Source organism: Manis pentadactyla, chromosome 5 (genome assembly GCF_030020395.1).
Source record: "Manis pentadactyla isolate mManPen7 chromosome 5, mManPen7.hap1, whole genome shotgun sequence".
Taxonomy (NCBI): Eukaryota; Metazoa; Chordata; class Mammalia; order Pholidota; family Manidae; genus Manis; species Manis pentadactyla.
The window spans coordinates 82248855-82264236 of record NC_080023.1 but is presented as its reverse complement, the minus strand read 5'-3'; positions in this window follow the sequence as shown (position 1 = coordinate 82264236).

Sequence of the window (15382 nt, the reverse complement as noted above, 5' to 3'; positions counted from 1 at the left end):
TGCTACATGGCTTTATACCCCTCTTACAACTTTCTTTAAGTTGTTAATTTATGTCATAGGTACAATTAATATTGCTTATTCTTCTTACTATGTTATAAAGTTCTTACTTATTAGAAACAGGTGATATTAATTTTTATATCGCCTAGTATTCCTAATACTGATATAAAGAGAAGACTTTAGAACTACTAGTTATGCAAATAATTTAACTTCTTGAGACTCTGTTTCTTACTCTGTGAAATGGAGGTGACAATCAACCATGGCTTAGGTTTCTTGGTGGCAATTAAAACAACTCAAAGTGCCTGACAGTGGCGGCTGGGCATTTATAGTGGCCACAGCAGCAGGAGCCGTAACTGCGGCAGAAGCGCTGGATGGAGTTTCTTTTTTAATGTTATAAAGAGTATCATTTTCACATTTTGGGTTTTTTTTTTGCTTTTGTTTAAAAATGTCTTTGCTTTAATGTTGGGAAGTACAGGTAACATGCAGTTCAAAATAAAAAGTATTATTGATAAATACCAGGCCTGTGCACCTGAGTTTGTAGGCATGTAGAGTATGTATTTACTATATGCTACTGTTGTTCATGTAATCCATTACAAGAAATTCAGTCTCCTTACTTTTTCGTCATATTTCCTGTCTAATTCTTGGTAGACATATATGACATGAACTAGAGGAGCAAATTAAATGAGGTGGTACAAAAATATTTGCCTTTCCAGTGCAATTTTTTAATCTTTTTTTTGTCACAACTGAGCCCATTTTCAGAGAAATTTAAGAGCTTCAGGGTGTGGTTTCTATTGTTTGGTCTTATTACAGTCATAAACCACACTCAAGGTGCCTTTCAGGAAGCAAGGATGATCGATAAGCTGCATTCTCAGGATCACGTTCACTGTCATGGAGAACAAAGGTCAGAGAGGCAGGAGGCAGCAGAAGACAGAGTGCAGTGGGATACAGGTGCACCTTTTGCAGAGGGGAACAAGATGAATGTCCCCATTGTCACTGCTCCCTGCATTTCCTTAGTCATTAGTGTGACAGGTCTGTAATTGATGACATGACATGGGACCTGTTGGGAAGCTTCTTTCTCCTCCTTTGAAACTACCTCTGTGTCCTTTAAACAGTATATGGTTATCTAATGTGTCAGTGCATCTGCCTTCATATCTCAATCTGAGCTATCTTAGTAATGACAGAAAATCACACCACTTGTAACAAGGAAAGATGATATTAAAGTTTCATAGCTGTGTTAACTGCAACTCTCAGCAGTGGTTTCTTATGTAATAATAGGCAAGGCCAAGAATAAATTTATCAGAGTAAGAGAAAATAGCATAATGTGAGCTCTCAATCTGCTGCAGAAGAATGCTTTGTAGTCTAAAGCTCATTGTTTTACTTACATGCTTTTTCTAGTTGCACCATTTAGATTAAGAATGAATTCCAAAGATCTATTTCAAGAAATACTACATTATATAGATCATTTGAGTTATTTGAGTTAAATACTTCAGTCAAATCATTGAATATGCAAATAATGACTAACCACTTTGATTCCTTTTTTGTAATTGAAAATTGTTGAAGCTTGAGGGAACTGCTGGGAAATATGCTTGATTTTTTTTATTAATTATGTATTTAGGCCTATTTTATATTTAATTAATCAATATTGTGCATCTGAGCATTTATTGAGAAAATCACTGTAAGATGCCACAGAGGTGAAACATATGTACTATTATAATAAATGCATATTAAAAAGTTTATAAAATAAACTGTTCAGAACTTTCTTAGGTTAGGACTTTACTACTCATCAAAAAAATGTTGCCAACAGACTTTACATTTCCCTGTATGGCCCCGGAAGACGGCTGGTTAGCCAGAGACGGGTAAGATTCCTCAAGGGAGGAACAACCTAAGACAGGCACAGTCGCAGGGGGGCCATCAGGTGAGAAATTGGGGATCAACAGAGGTGAGGCTTAGAACCTCACCCCCCCTGTTTTGAGAGAAATCCTCTGCATCCGTGCATGTTTTGTTGCCCTTGTCTAGCTTGGATTAATACTTAGTCTATAGGCAGAGACCTGATCATCTACATTTGCCCTCTTACAGCACTAAATTATGTTTTCTACATTTATCTTGCACCTACCTACCACTTCAGCATTTTATTAAAATTTAATAGTAATAATAATAAGGGAGAAATGTGGCATTCACATATAAATCAAGTGTAAAAATCAAATGAATAATCATATCTGACTTGATTGTTTATAGTTCATGATGCTTGATCAAAACCGAAAGTTTCTGTGATATGACTGCCCTTGCACTGTTCACCATGTAAGAACTTGTTCCTTATGCTTCAGAAGATTGGAGACTATTGAGAATTAGGCTTGGGGTTGATTAATGATTCTGCATTGACTCCCCTATACAGAATTTTATTGTTGTTAACAACCATTTGATCAATAAATATGAGAGATGCCCTCTCAAAAAAAAAAAAATGTTGCCAACAGTTTAATGAAATTTTTTTTTCTTGGATAGAGTGTGTCTTTTAATATTATAAAAGATAACTTTTTCCAAGATTTTAGGACTATAATAATAAAAATGTATTTTTCATAGTAACTATCTATAATGAGAAGCCCTCCACATTGGGAATAAATCCAATTTTTTATAGATTGAATTTGACTACCACACAAGTATAGTTCCTTTACTATAACTGTTTCAATATATATAATGTCATTAGCATTATAATGACTTAAGCTTCCGGAGGAAAAGTTATGATAAAAATTAAATAAAGCATCAGTAATGATATAATTCAAAACTACATTATACCAGTAAATTTCTGGTTTCCTTATTATTCTCTAAACTCTACTCCCATGCCTGAGTCTACAAGATTATATCTTCAATAGAAGGGTTATTAGTAACCTCCTTCAGACCTTTACCTAACGTTTAATACATTGCACGTGAGACCATAACTTATGACATCTGGGTGACCTTTAAGAGTTCATGAGCCAGGGTACACAAGAGTATATTTGTTTGTTCACTTTTGAGGTCAGATTTTGTGAAATATTTTCTAGGCTAAGAATCCACTTGGAAAGCTATAAAAATAACTCAAAAGATCCTTAAAATACATTTGGCTTGTGTTGTCTTTATTTGCCAAAGACATTTCATTTTCACCCCTTTGTTTTGTTTTGTTTTCATTTCTTAATTTAATTTAATTTAATTTAAATTTGGTATCATTAATCTACAATTACATGAAGAGCATTATGTTTACTAGGCTCCCCACTTCACCAAGTCCTGCCCACACACCCCATTACAGTCACCGTCCATCAGAGTAGTTAGATGCTCTAGAATCACTACTTGTCTTCTCTGTGTTGCACAGCCCTCCCCATGCCCCACCCCACATTATACATGCTAATCATAATGCCCCCTTTCTTGTTCCCCGTCCTTATCCCTCCCTTCCCACCCGTCCTCCCCAGTCCCTTTGCCTTTGGTAACTGTTAGTCAATTCTTGGGTTCTGTGGTGGTGCTGCTGTTTTGTTCCTTCAGTTTTTCTTTGTTCTTATACTCCACATATGAGTGAAATCATTTGGTACTTGTCTTTCTCCGCCTGGCTTATTTCACTGAGCATAATACCCTCTAGCTCCATCCATGTTGTTGAAAATGGTAAGATTATTTTTCTTCCTATGGGTGAATAATATTCCATTGTACATATGTACCACGTCTTCTTTATCCATTCATCTACTGATGGACACCTAGGTTGCTTCCATTTCTTGGCTACTGTAAATAGTGCTGCAATAAACAGAAGGGTGCATCTGTCGTTTTCAAACTGGGCTGCTGCATTCTTAGGGTAAATTCCTAGAAGTGGAATTCCTGGGTCAAATGGTATTTCTATTTTGAGCTTTTTGAGGAAACTCCATACTGCATTCCACAATGGTTGAACTAATTTACATTCCCACCAGCAGTGTAGGAGGGTTCCTCTTTCTCTACAACCTCGCCAACATTTGTTGTTGTTTGTCTTTTGGATGGTGGCGATCCTTACTGGAGTGAGGTGATATCTCATTGTGGTTTTAATTTGCATTTCTCTGATGACAAGTGATGTGGAGCATCTTTTCATGTGTCTGTTGGCCATCTGAATTTCTTCTCTGGAGAACTGTCTGTTCAGTTCCTCTGCTCATTTTTTAATTGGATTATTTGCTTTTTGTTGGTCGAGGTGCGTGAGCTCTTTATATATTTTGGATGTCAAGCCTTTATTATCTGTCATTTATGAATATATTCTCCCATACTGTAGGATACCTTTTTGTTCTATTGATGGTGTCTTTTGCTGTACAGAAGCTTTTCAGCTTGATATGGTCCCACTTGTTCATTTTTGCTTTTGTTTCCCTTGCCCAGGGAGATATGTTCATAAAGAAGTCGCTCATGTTTATGTCCAAGAGATTTTTGCCTATGTTTTTTTCTAAGAGTTTTATGGTTTCATGACTTACATTCAGGTCTTTGATCCTTTTCGAATTTACTTTTGTGTATGGGGATTGACAATGGTCCAGTTTCATTCTCTTACATGTAACTGTCCAGTTTTGCCAACACCAACTGTTCAAGAGGCTGTCTTTTACCCATTGTGTGTCTATGGCTCCTTTATCATATATTAATTGACCATATATATTTGGGTTAATGTCTGGAGTCTCTATTCTGTTCCACAGATCTGTGACTCCTTTCTTGTGCCAGTACCAAATTGTCTTGATTACTGTGACTTTGTAGTGGAGCTTGAATTTGTGGAGTGAGATCCCCCCCACTTTATTCTTCCCTTTCAGTATTGCTTTGGCTATTCGGAATCTTTGATTGTTCCATATGAATTTTTGAACTATTTGTTCTAGTTCGTTAAAGAATGCTGTTGGTAATTTGATAGGGATTGCATTGAATCTGTATATTGCTTTGGGCAGCATGGCCATTTTAACTATATAAATTCTTCCTAGTCAAGAGCATGAGATGAGTTTCCATTTGTTAGTGTCCCCTTTAATTTCTCTTAAGAGTGTCCTGTAGTTTTCAGGGCATAGGTCTTTCACTTCCTTCGTTAGGTCTATTCCTAGGTATTTTATTCTTTTTGATGCCATTGTGAATGGAATTGTTTTCCTGATTTTTCTTTCTATTAGTTCATTGTTAGTGTGTAGGAAAGCCACAGATTTATGTGTATTAATTTTGTATCCTGCAACTTTGCTGAATTCCGAGTAGTTTTGGAGTGGAATCTTTAGGGTTTTTATGTACAATATCATGTCATCTGCAAATAGTGACAGTTTGACTTCTTCTTTACCAATCTGGATTCCTTGTATTTCTTTGTTTTGTCTAATTGCTATAGCTGGGACCTCCAGTATTATGTTGAATAACAGTGGGGAGAGTGGGCATCCCTGTCTTGTTCCCGATGTCAGAGTAAAAGCTTTCAGCTTCTCACTGTTCAGTATGAGGTTAGCTGTGGGTTTATCATATATGGCCTTTATTATATTGAGGTACTTGCCCTCTATACCCATTTTGGTGAGAGTTTTTATCATGAATGGATGTTGAATTTTGTCAAATGCTTTTTCAGCATCTATGGAGATGATCATGTGGTTTTTGTATCTCTTTTTGTTTATGTGGTATATGATGTTGATGGATTTTTGAATGTTGTAGTGTCCTTGCATCCCTGGGATGAATCCCACTTGGTCATGGTGTATGACCCTCTTGATGTATTTTTGAATTCGGTTTGCTAATATTCTGTTGAGTATTTTTGCATCTATGTTCATCAGGGATGTTGGTCTGTAGTTTGGTTTTGGTATTAGGGTGATGTTGGCTTCATAGAATGAGTTTGGGAGTATTCCCTCCTCTTCTATTTTTTGGAAAACTTTAAGGAGAATGGGTATTATGTCTTCTCTGTATGTCTGATAAAATTCTGATGTAAATCCATCTGGCCTGGGGATTTTGTTCTTGGGTAGGTTTGCTTCAATTTCTTTGCTGGTAATTGGTTTGCTTAGATTTTGTGTTTCTTCCTTGGTCAGTCTTGGAAGGTCGTATTTTTCTAGGAAGTTGTCCATTTCTTCTAGGTTTTCCAGCTTGTTAGCATATAGATTTTCATAGTATTCTTTAATAATTCTTTGTATTTCTGTGGGGTCCATCATGGTTTTTCCTTTCTCATTTCTGATTCTGTTGATGTGTGTGAATCTCTTTTTCTCTTAGTAAGTCTGGCTAGAGGCTTATCTATTGTGTTTATTTTCATGAAGAACCAGCTCTTGGTTTCATTGATTTTTTCTATTGTTTTATTCTTCTCAATCTTATTTATTTCTTCTCTGATCTTTATTATGTCCCTCCTTCTGCTGACCTTAGGCCTCATTTGTTCTTCTTTTTCCAATTTCGATAATTGTGACATTAGACTATTCATTTGGAATTGTTCTTCCTTCTTTAAATATGCTTGGATTGCTATATACTTTCCTCAAGACTGCTTTCATTGCATCCCACAGAAGTTGGGGCTTTGTGTTGTTGCTGTCATTTGTTTCCATATATTGCTTGATCTCTAATTTAATTTGGTTGTTGATCCATTGATTATTTAGGAGCATGTTGTTAAGCCTCCATGTGTTTGTGAGCCTTTTTTGTTTTCTTTGTACAATTTATTTCTAGTTTTATACCTTTGTGGTCTGAAAAGTTGGTTGGTAGGATTTCAATCTTTTGGAATTTACTGAGGCTCTTTTTGTGGCCTAGATGTGGTCTATTCTGGAGAATGTTCCATGTGCACTTGAGAAAAATATGTATCCTGTTGCTTTTGGATGTAAAGTTCTGTAGATGTCTATTAGGTCCATCTGTTCTAGTGTGTTGTTCAGTGCCTCTGTGTCCTTACTTATTTTCTGTCTGCTGGATCTATCCTTTGGAGTGAATTGTGTGTTGACGTCTCCTAAAATGAATGCATTGCATTCTATTTCCTCCTTTAATTCTGTTAGTATTTGTTTCACATATGCTGGTGCTCATGTATTGGGTGCATATATATTTATAATAGTTATATCCTCTTGTTGGACTGAGCCCTTTATCATTATGAAATGTCCTTCTTTATCTCTTGTTACTTTGTTTTGACATCTATTTTGTCTGATACTAGTACTGCAACACCTGCTTTTTTTCTCGCTGTTGTTTGCATGAAATATCTTTTTCCATCCCTTGACTTTTAGTCTGTGCATGTCTTTGGTTTGAGGCGAGTCTCTTATAAGCAGCGTATAGATGGGTCTTGCTTTTTCATCCACTCTGTTACTCTGTGTCTTTTGATTGGTGCATTCAGTCCATTTACATTTAGGGTGATTATTGAAAGATATGTTCTTTTTGCCATTATAGGCTTTAGATTCGTGGTTACCAAAGGTTCAACGTTACTTTCTTTACTCTCTTACTGTCTAACTTAACTCACTTATTGAGCTCCTATAAACACTGTCTGATGTTTCTTTATTTCTCTCCCTTCTTATTCCTCCTCCTCCCTTCTTAATATGTTGGGCATTTTATTCTGTGCTCTTTTGTGTTTCCTTTGATTGTGAGTAGTTGATTTTATTTTTTGCCTTTAGTTAGTATTTGTTTGGTCTGCTTTCTTTGGTGTGATTTTATTTTCTCTGGTGACATCTGTTTAACCTTAGGAGTGCTCCCATCTAGAGCAGTCCCTCTAAAATACCCTGTAGAGCTGGTTTGTGGGAGGCAAATTCCCTCAACTTTTGCTTGTCTGGGAATTGTTTAATCCCTCCTTCATATTTAAATGATAGTCGTGCTGGATACAATATTCTTGGTTCAAGGCCCTTCTTTTTCATTGCATTAAATATATCATGCCATTCTCTTCTGGCCTGTAAGGTTTCTGTTGAGATGTCTGATGATAGCCTGATGGGTTTTCCTTTGTAGGTGACCTTTTTCCTCTCTCTGGCTGCCTTTAAAACTCTGTCCTTGTCCTTGATCTTTGCCATTTGAATTATCATGTGTCTTGGTGTTGTCCTCCTTGGGTCCCTTCTGTTGGGAATTCTGTGTGCTTCCGTGATCTGAGCGACTATTTCCTCTCCCAGTTTGGGGAAGTTTTCAACAATTATTTCTTCAAATACACTTTCTATCCTTTTTCTCTCTCTTCTTCTTCTCATACCCCTATTATGCGGATATTGTTCCTTTTGGATTGGTCACACAGTTCTCTTAATATTGTTTCATTTCTGGAGGTCCTTTTATCTCTCTCTGCTTCAGCTTCTATACATTCCTGTTCTCTGTTTTCTATTCCATTAATGGCCTCTTACATCTCGTCTGTTCTGCTTTTAAGTTCTTCCAGAGATTGTTTTATTTCTGTAGTCTCCCTCCTTACTTTGTTGGTTAGCTCTTGCATTTTTCTCTGCAGCTCCATCAGCATGGTTATGACCTTTATTTTGATTCTTTTTTTACGAAGATTGGTTAGGTCTATCTCCCCAAGTTCCCTTTCAGGGGAGGATGTCTGTGTGATTCTGGTCTTTATCAAATTTTTCTGCCTTTTCATGTTGATAGAGGTAGTTGTGGGGAATTGGCACATGTGTCAACTTGGAGAACATCCCTTCTTGCTAGTTTGTGGCCTTCCTCTACTGTGAGAACAGCGACCCCTGGCAATTTGTGCTGGGCAGCTGCACACAGACAGGGTCTCTGATTCTTGCCCTGTTGCTGTGGAAGAAGCTCTGCCCGGTTGCTGTGAGCATGGCCAGTCTCGGGCTGCTTCTCCACTATGGCGGGGCCATACCAGAGGGGGAATGGGCGGGAGATTGTTTATCACTGTGAGGGGCCTCTGAGCTGTGCTGCCACCCAGGGGTTTGGGCGCCCAGAGTTCCCCCTAACCCAGGAGATTAGTTTCTGGGATTCCCAGCTGCTGGGCTGAGTGCGCCAGGACACTTCCGTCCAGTTGTGGGGCCCCTGTCCCTTTAAGACTTTCAAAAAACACTCCCTTTTCTTTTGCCCCAGGGGTGCCAGCTGTGGGGACCCACTCACAGGTTTTGCTGTTCCGTTTCCTTAGTATCCAGCCCACCACGCACTGTGGGTCTGCACTCCTGGTGTGGATGCTAGGGCTGGGTATTCAGCAGTCCTGGGCTTCCTCTCCCTCCTGCTCCGACTCCTCTCCTCCCCCAGGGAGCTGGGGTGAGAGGCGCTCAGGTCCCACTGGGCCGTGGCTTGTATCTTATCCCCTTCATGATCCGCTGGGTTCTCACAGATACAGATGTAGTCTGGCTGTTGTCCTGTGTCTTCTAGTCTCTCTTTTAGGAATAGTTATATTTGTTGTATTTTCAAAAATATATATTGTTTGGGAGGAGATTTCTGCTGATCTACTCATGCCCGCCATCTTGGCTTCCCCGCCCCCCACACTTTGTTTTTAAAACAAAACTTCTTGGTTTTCTTTCACCTCTCTGATCATGCTTTCTATCCTCCAGGAAGTCTCTTCCTCCTTTACTTGCTGCTTAAATGCCAGTTTAAATATGTTTGCCACATTCTGTCCTGTCCTGTTTTCTTCTCAGGTACCATAACTTCATTTTCTAATTTATACCACTTATTGTAATTTTTATAACCCCTACTTGTCAGGATTTGGTATATGTTTCTAGTCTTCTGCTGAGATCTGGTGCAGAAAGATCTGATAATGCAAACTCTGTTCCCCTCCCCAAAGTCCATTATTTCCAAGTAGCAATCTTGATGTCATTGTTAATTGTCTTTCTTCCTTTTTTCATTCTTCAATTCTGTGAAATTGTAAGCCTCTAAACTTGATCTCCACAACTGATCTTAAATTCATGCTATTCTTTCTATTCTCAGAAAGATTCACTTACTATCTTTTACTTGAAATATTACAACAGGCTCCTCATTCTGTCACCAACCTGTTCATCTGATAGTCGCAGTAATCTTTCTGAGGCATAGATCTGATCTAATTATTATTAAGTCACTTTTCTGGCTCTCCATTTCCAACATAGTGAAGTCAAAATTCCTTAACACAGCCATCACAATATTTCCAGTCTGGCCACTGTCTATCTTTCCTTCCTCATTTCCTTATGGAGGAAATGACAATTTCTTATGGAGGACTGTTGCCTATTTATAGGATATGGCATATATCTCTGTGTCTCTCTTCCTTTACTTTTGTTTTGACTTGCTCTCTTGAATGACTTACCCACTTTTTCCTCTTGATATACCCTCTTCTGTATTCTTAAATCCAGTCCCAAACGTCCTTTATGTATTGCTCTATTATGTATTTAGTTTTTACATAAATAAATCGACTCATTGTACCTGGCTCTTTTGACTCAATTTTTTTGAGATCTATCTATGTCAAGCTATGTAAGTTTTATTACTTTTAATTGGTGATAACATTCTGTTGTATGAATAAACTTCTGTTTTCCATTCTTTAGTGAGGGACAAATAGGTTGTTTTTACTTTTCTTTCCCTTTGCATAAAAAATGCTCCTGTGAACAATCTTTCCATTATATCTTTGAGCATATGTGCATAATTCATTAAGTATTTAATGAATTAGTTTCAAATGGCTAATCTGGAGACCTGGGAGAGTAATGAGAGGATGGTGAAATATAGACACCTGCCATCATTTTCCAAATTTTCTTTATTTGAAATGTCCTTGTATGAACTATGATAGTGTCAAAATTTCCATGTTATGCTTGGTTTGGCATGTAGTTATATGATGCAAATAAATGTAAAGAATGGGAAGTTTTGGGGCAAAAAACTATTAATCTAAGTTTCTTCTGTGCTATGTCAAAGTGTGATGCGATTTTACCTAAGAAGGCTCTCTCCTTAACATGCCTTATCTGCAGGTGCAAATACAAAATTTAAAAACTGAGCTATATTGCATTGCTTTCTTTGTCTTCAGTTATGGAAATAGATCTGTACTTTGGGAATTATTTATTCCTTATAAATCTAACTGTTTTTTACACCGAAATCTTTCTGTATAGTTGCTTGAAAATTACACTGTATCATGCTGTTCCAAATGCCTAAAAATACAAAAGGGTAAACTGCATCTGCACTTAAATTGTTTCATTTACCCTTCTATTTATATTTTTGTAAACAAAAATGTTTGTTGAAGTATTTTAATAGTTGAAATGCTCCCATATAAATTGAAGTACTATTGTAAATTATCGTGGCCCTTTCATTTTACTTTGTGTAAGAATTACCTGGGTAGTGTGTTAGTATATATTTTTGGTTTACAGTGTGGAAGATTCTGATTCATTAGTCTTTGGGTATGTATTTTGAATTTTTTAACTCCTTGTCCTTACCATAACTACTACCATTCCAGTTGGTCTCTGGAAACTGACTTCCTCAGAAACACAGTTTGAGATGAAAGATGGGTTAGTGGTGGCCATGGTGGTGGTGGTGGTAATGGTAGTTGTGAGAGTGATGGAGGTGGTGGTGGTGGAGGTGGTGATGGTGGTGGTGATGGTGGTGGTGAGAGTGATGGAGGTGGTGATGGTGGTGATGGTGGTTGTGAGAGTGGTGGTAGTGGTGGTGGTGTGATGGAGATGGTGGTGGTAGTAGTGGTGATGGTGGTTGTGATAGTGGTGGAGGTGGTGGTGGTGGTCTTGATGGTGGTTGTGATAGTGGTGGAGGTGGTGGTGGTGGTGTTGATAGTGGTGGAGTTGTTGTTGGTGATGGTGGTGGAGGTGGTAAGGGTGGTTGTGATAGTTGTAGAGGTGGTGGTGGTGGTGGTGGTGATGGTGGTAGAGTTGGTGGTGGTGATGGTGGTGGAGGTGGTAAGGGTGGTTGTGATAGTGGTGGAGGTGATGGTGGTGGTGGTGATGATGGTTGTGATAGTGGTGGAGTTGTTGTTGTTGGTGATGGTGGTGGAGGTGGTAATGGTGGTTGTGAGAGTGATGGAGGTGATGGTGGTGGTGATAGTGATGGAGGTGGTAATGGTGTCCTGAATATGAATCAGTAAAAGAATAGCATGTTAACACTATATGTTCTGGAAACTAAATTGCCCCACCCTTTTTTTTTTTTGCCAGTCTGTAGCTATCTGATTCTCTAATAGAACAAACTGAAGTGAAAAACCAGAAAGCTTCTCCCTAGAAGAGCACACACACACACACACATACTCACACACATACTTAAGAACTCTGAGTAATTCACAGGTGGACTTGTTAAAAGTGTTTTGCTTAAGATATTTTAAATTCTGTATTTCTGGAAGAATGTAGATTTTGGTGACTTTGGTATGGGTAGACCACAGACCATAGTTTGAGAAATACTGAAAAGTTGAAAAAGAGCTCTGTAACTTTAATACTTATAAGTAGCTTACCCTCTATGAATTTCTTCATCTGTAAAAATGAGAAAATATATGAAGTTCTTGGCACATGTTAGGTTGTCATTAATTTCATTCTCCTTATGGAAGGCAATGTGCTTAGCAGTTAAAAGCATGGGCTTTGGAATCAGACTTTAAGCTTGAATTCTAGTTCTTCCACTGCCTAGATGAGTGACTTTAAACAATACTTAAGCTTTCTACATGCAGGTTTTTTATTTGTGAAGTGGGAGTAGTAATTGTAGCTACATTTTATGGTTTTTATGAGCATTAAATGAGATAAAGGATGAAAGCCATTGTAAAAATGACTGCTATGAAGTAGTGCTTAATATATTACATATATGTCTAATAATAATGAAAATGAGTATAATTTCCCATCTTCCCATCTGAATATACTAAGTTTGTGTGTTGTCACATCAACTATACTCACACATGTAAATTAGTTTATTTATCATCATATGCTATTTTAATATCAACATCAGGAAATTTTGCATCAAGAGGCATTACATTATTAAGAAGTTAAATAATAATATGGTAATGTTGATTATTAACTATGGAATTAGTGTAAAATTTTAAGAGACAAATTCATCATGTTTCAAAGATTTTCTTACTGACTCAGTTTAGTTTCTTTTGGCTGCTGTTTGGAATAGCATGAAATGAAACATTCTAGGAATCATCAGGTCTCTGAGTTAGAAGACTAACACCACTCAGATGAAATGAATAGCTCCAGAAAGGGTCAGTTATACAGAACTGTCTTTGGTATTGACAAGGTGTTGTAATTTTTAATGGTAATTATTTTCAATGTCAGAGTTAAAGACTCAAGCTTTCAGTATATATTTTCTGGAGTTTTTAATTCAATTTTCTTTAAAAGATTGTCATGGTTGGAGAAGAAAGCCCTTCTATGCAAGAAAAAGTTTACTTTTTGTCTTATAAAAATGTAATATTTTAATTTGTGACACCATGGTTTATTATCTCCTTTTATAATAAAAATTTTAGGAGGCATTCATTGATTGAGTTGATTTAAGCTATAATACTTTAAATTTGTTTATTGTTATCTGTAATTGTTCTTAAAATTCGTTTACTTTTGTTAATTTTATTTTTTTCTCTGATGTACTTAGATTTTAAAGCGTGGGTTTCTATTTTCAGCACTAGTTCATAATAACAATAATAATAATGATGATAATGAGTAACATACACTGAGTATTAAACATTCTTAGGGATTAGGCTAAGTACTTCACCTACCTACCTTACCTCAGTTTATCCTTCCAATAGTACTATGAGATAGATACATATATGATCCCATTTTGTGTGATTTATAATGATGGAACATTTTTATATGCATTTATATGAATGCATATGAAAAAATGATCATATGGAAAGTTGCCAAACAGTAATAGGTTCACTTTCCTAAAGATTTGTACATTAGTTTTTCTAGTATTTTAAAATGTAATTAACATTCTACTAAAAACAAAGTAATAATTCACAACTTAAAAGTTAGATTACTTTTGAACTTATATAAATAAAATATTTATGTAACTTCATCAAGAATTGCTATTCAGTGATCTGTGAATCTTTAAGTCCATGAAATTAATTGTGAAATATTATATATTGGAGTTTGTATTTAGCTCTCATCAGGATCTAAAATAAACCCATGATCTCCAAATTGTTTAATGCTATTAAAGTAAGCCAGTAAGTTATGTTCTCCAGAACAGATATTTTATAAAATCAAAATGAAGAAAATCCATTATATTCAATATCATTATTTTATGTTTGTCCTTGTTATTGATTGTTCTACAAATTGATTTTCACTCATGTTCACTATTGTGATAATTTAAAATTTATTTTTTCTTATATTCTTCATTATTTAGTTTACTTTCTCCTCTGATATATTGCCTTTTCAAGTTATACTTTATGGCCAGTCGAGATAGAGAATATATAAAGATGGCAGAGAAATGGGGTTAAAATGCTTAAATACTTCAGAATATTTCTTGAGAAAAAGTAGACTTAACTAGCACATCTGGGAGTAGTGGCTACTTTTTTCATGATTATATTAGTGCTTTAGACATTGTGGAAATTAAGAAAAATTGCCACCTATTCTTTCACACTTCAATTGACAGGTGGCATCTATGTACTCATGTCAATTTGTGTGGATATACAGATTGTTTAAGGCCAGTAGAATACTGTGGAAACAACAGTGTATTACCTGAGAGACCAAATCCTCAAAGGTGGTAGAGTTTCCACTTTGTTCTCTGGCACATTTGTGTTTGGAGCCCAAAGATTCCATGAAAGAAGGCCGACTATCTTGGGGTCCACATCCTGGCAGGAAGCCAAGCCACATGGAGGGGCCACTTACAGGTACTTCAGCCAGGCAGTTCTTGTCTTTGAGTTATTCCCATCAGGCACCAGATACACAAGTCAATGAGATTTTGTATGATTCCAGCCCCCAGGCTGACAAGTGAATCCCAGTTTCAAATTTTCTTAGTTGAGATATAATAGAGATAAATCATTCCTTCCCTGTGTTTTGAATCTACAGAACCCAGGAATTTAATAAATATTATTTTAAGTCACTAAATTTTCGGTTAATTTGTTATATAGTATTAGAAACTGGAACAGAGATTATGTTACATGGGGTCTAATTTTTGAGATAAAGTTGTAGCAAAATTTAGAGATAGTATTTACGATATATATATATATATATATATATATATATATAAAACTAAATTACATATGTAATTTAAAACAATATCATGTGGAAGCTACTATGGAATAAAATTGTATGGTTATATAGAGAGCATTTTAGTATAATGCTTTTATGTGAGCAGTTAATGCATTAGATTTTATTTTTATTTAGAAATTCAGTTTAGATTTCATTCACAGATCATATTTATCAGCTCTTGAGAAATGTCTACCTTAGATGGATAAGAATGTCTTAGGATGACAAGGAAACCATACCTTCTATTCCAAATCCTTAAAAAATTTTCAGTTCAAGTCCTGCATATCTTGAATTTTCTTTCTTCTACTTTTAAATAGACTTAATTTTTTTAAAGCAGTTTTAGGTTCATAGCAAAATTTAGCAGAAAATTTATATATTATTTATAGATCCCCTGTCCCCACATATGCATACCCTCCCCTATTATCAACATCCCCCACCAGAGTGATACATTTTTTTTT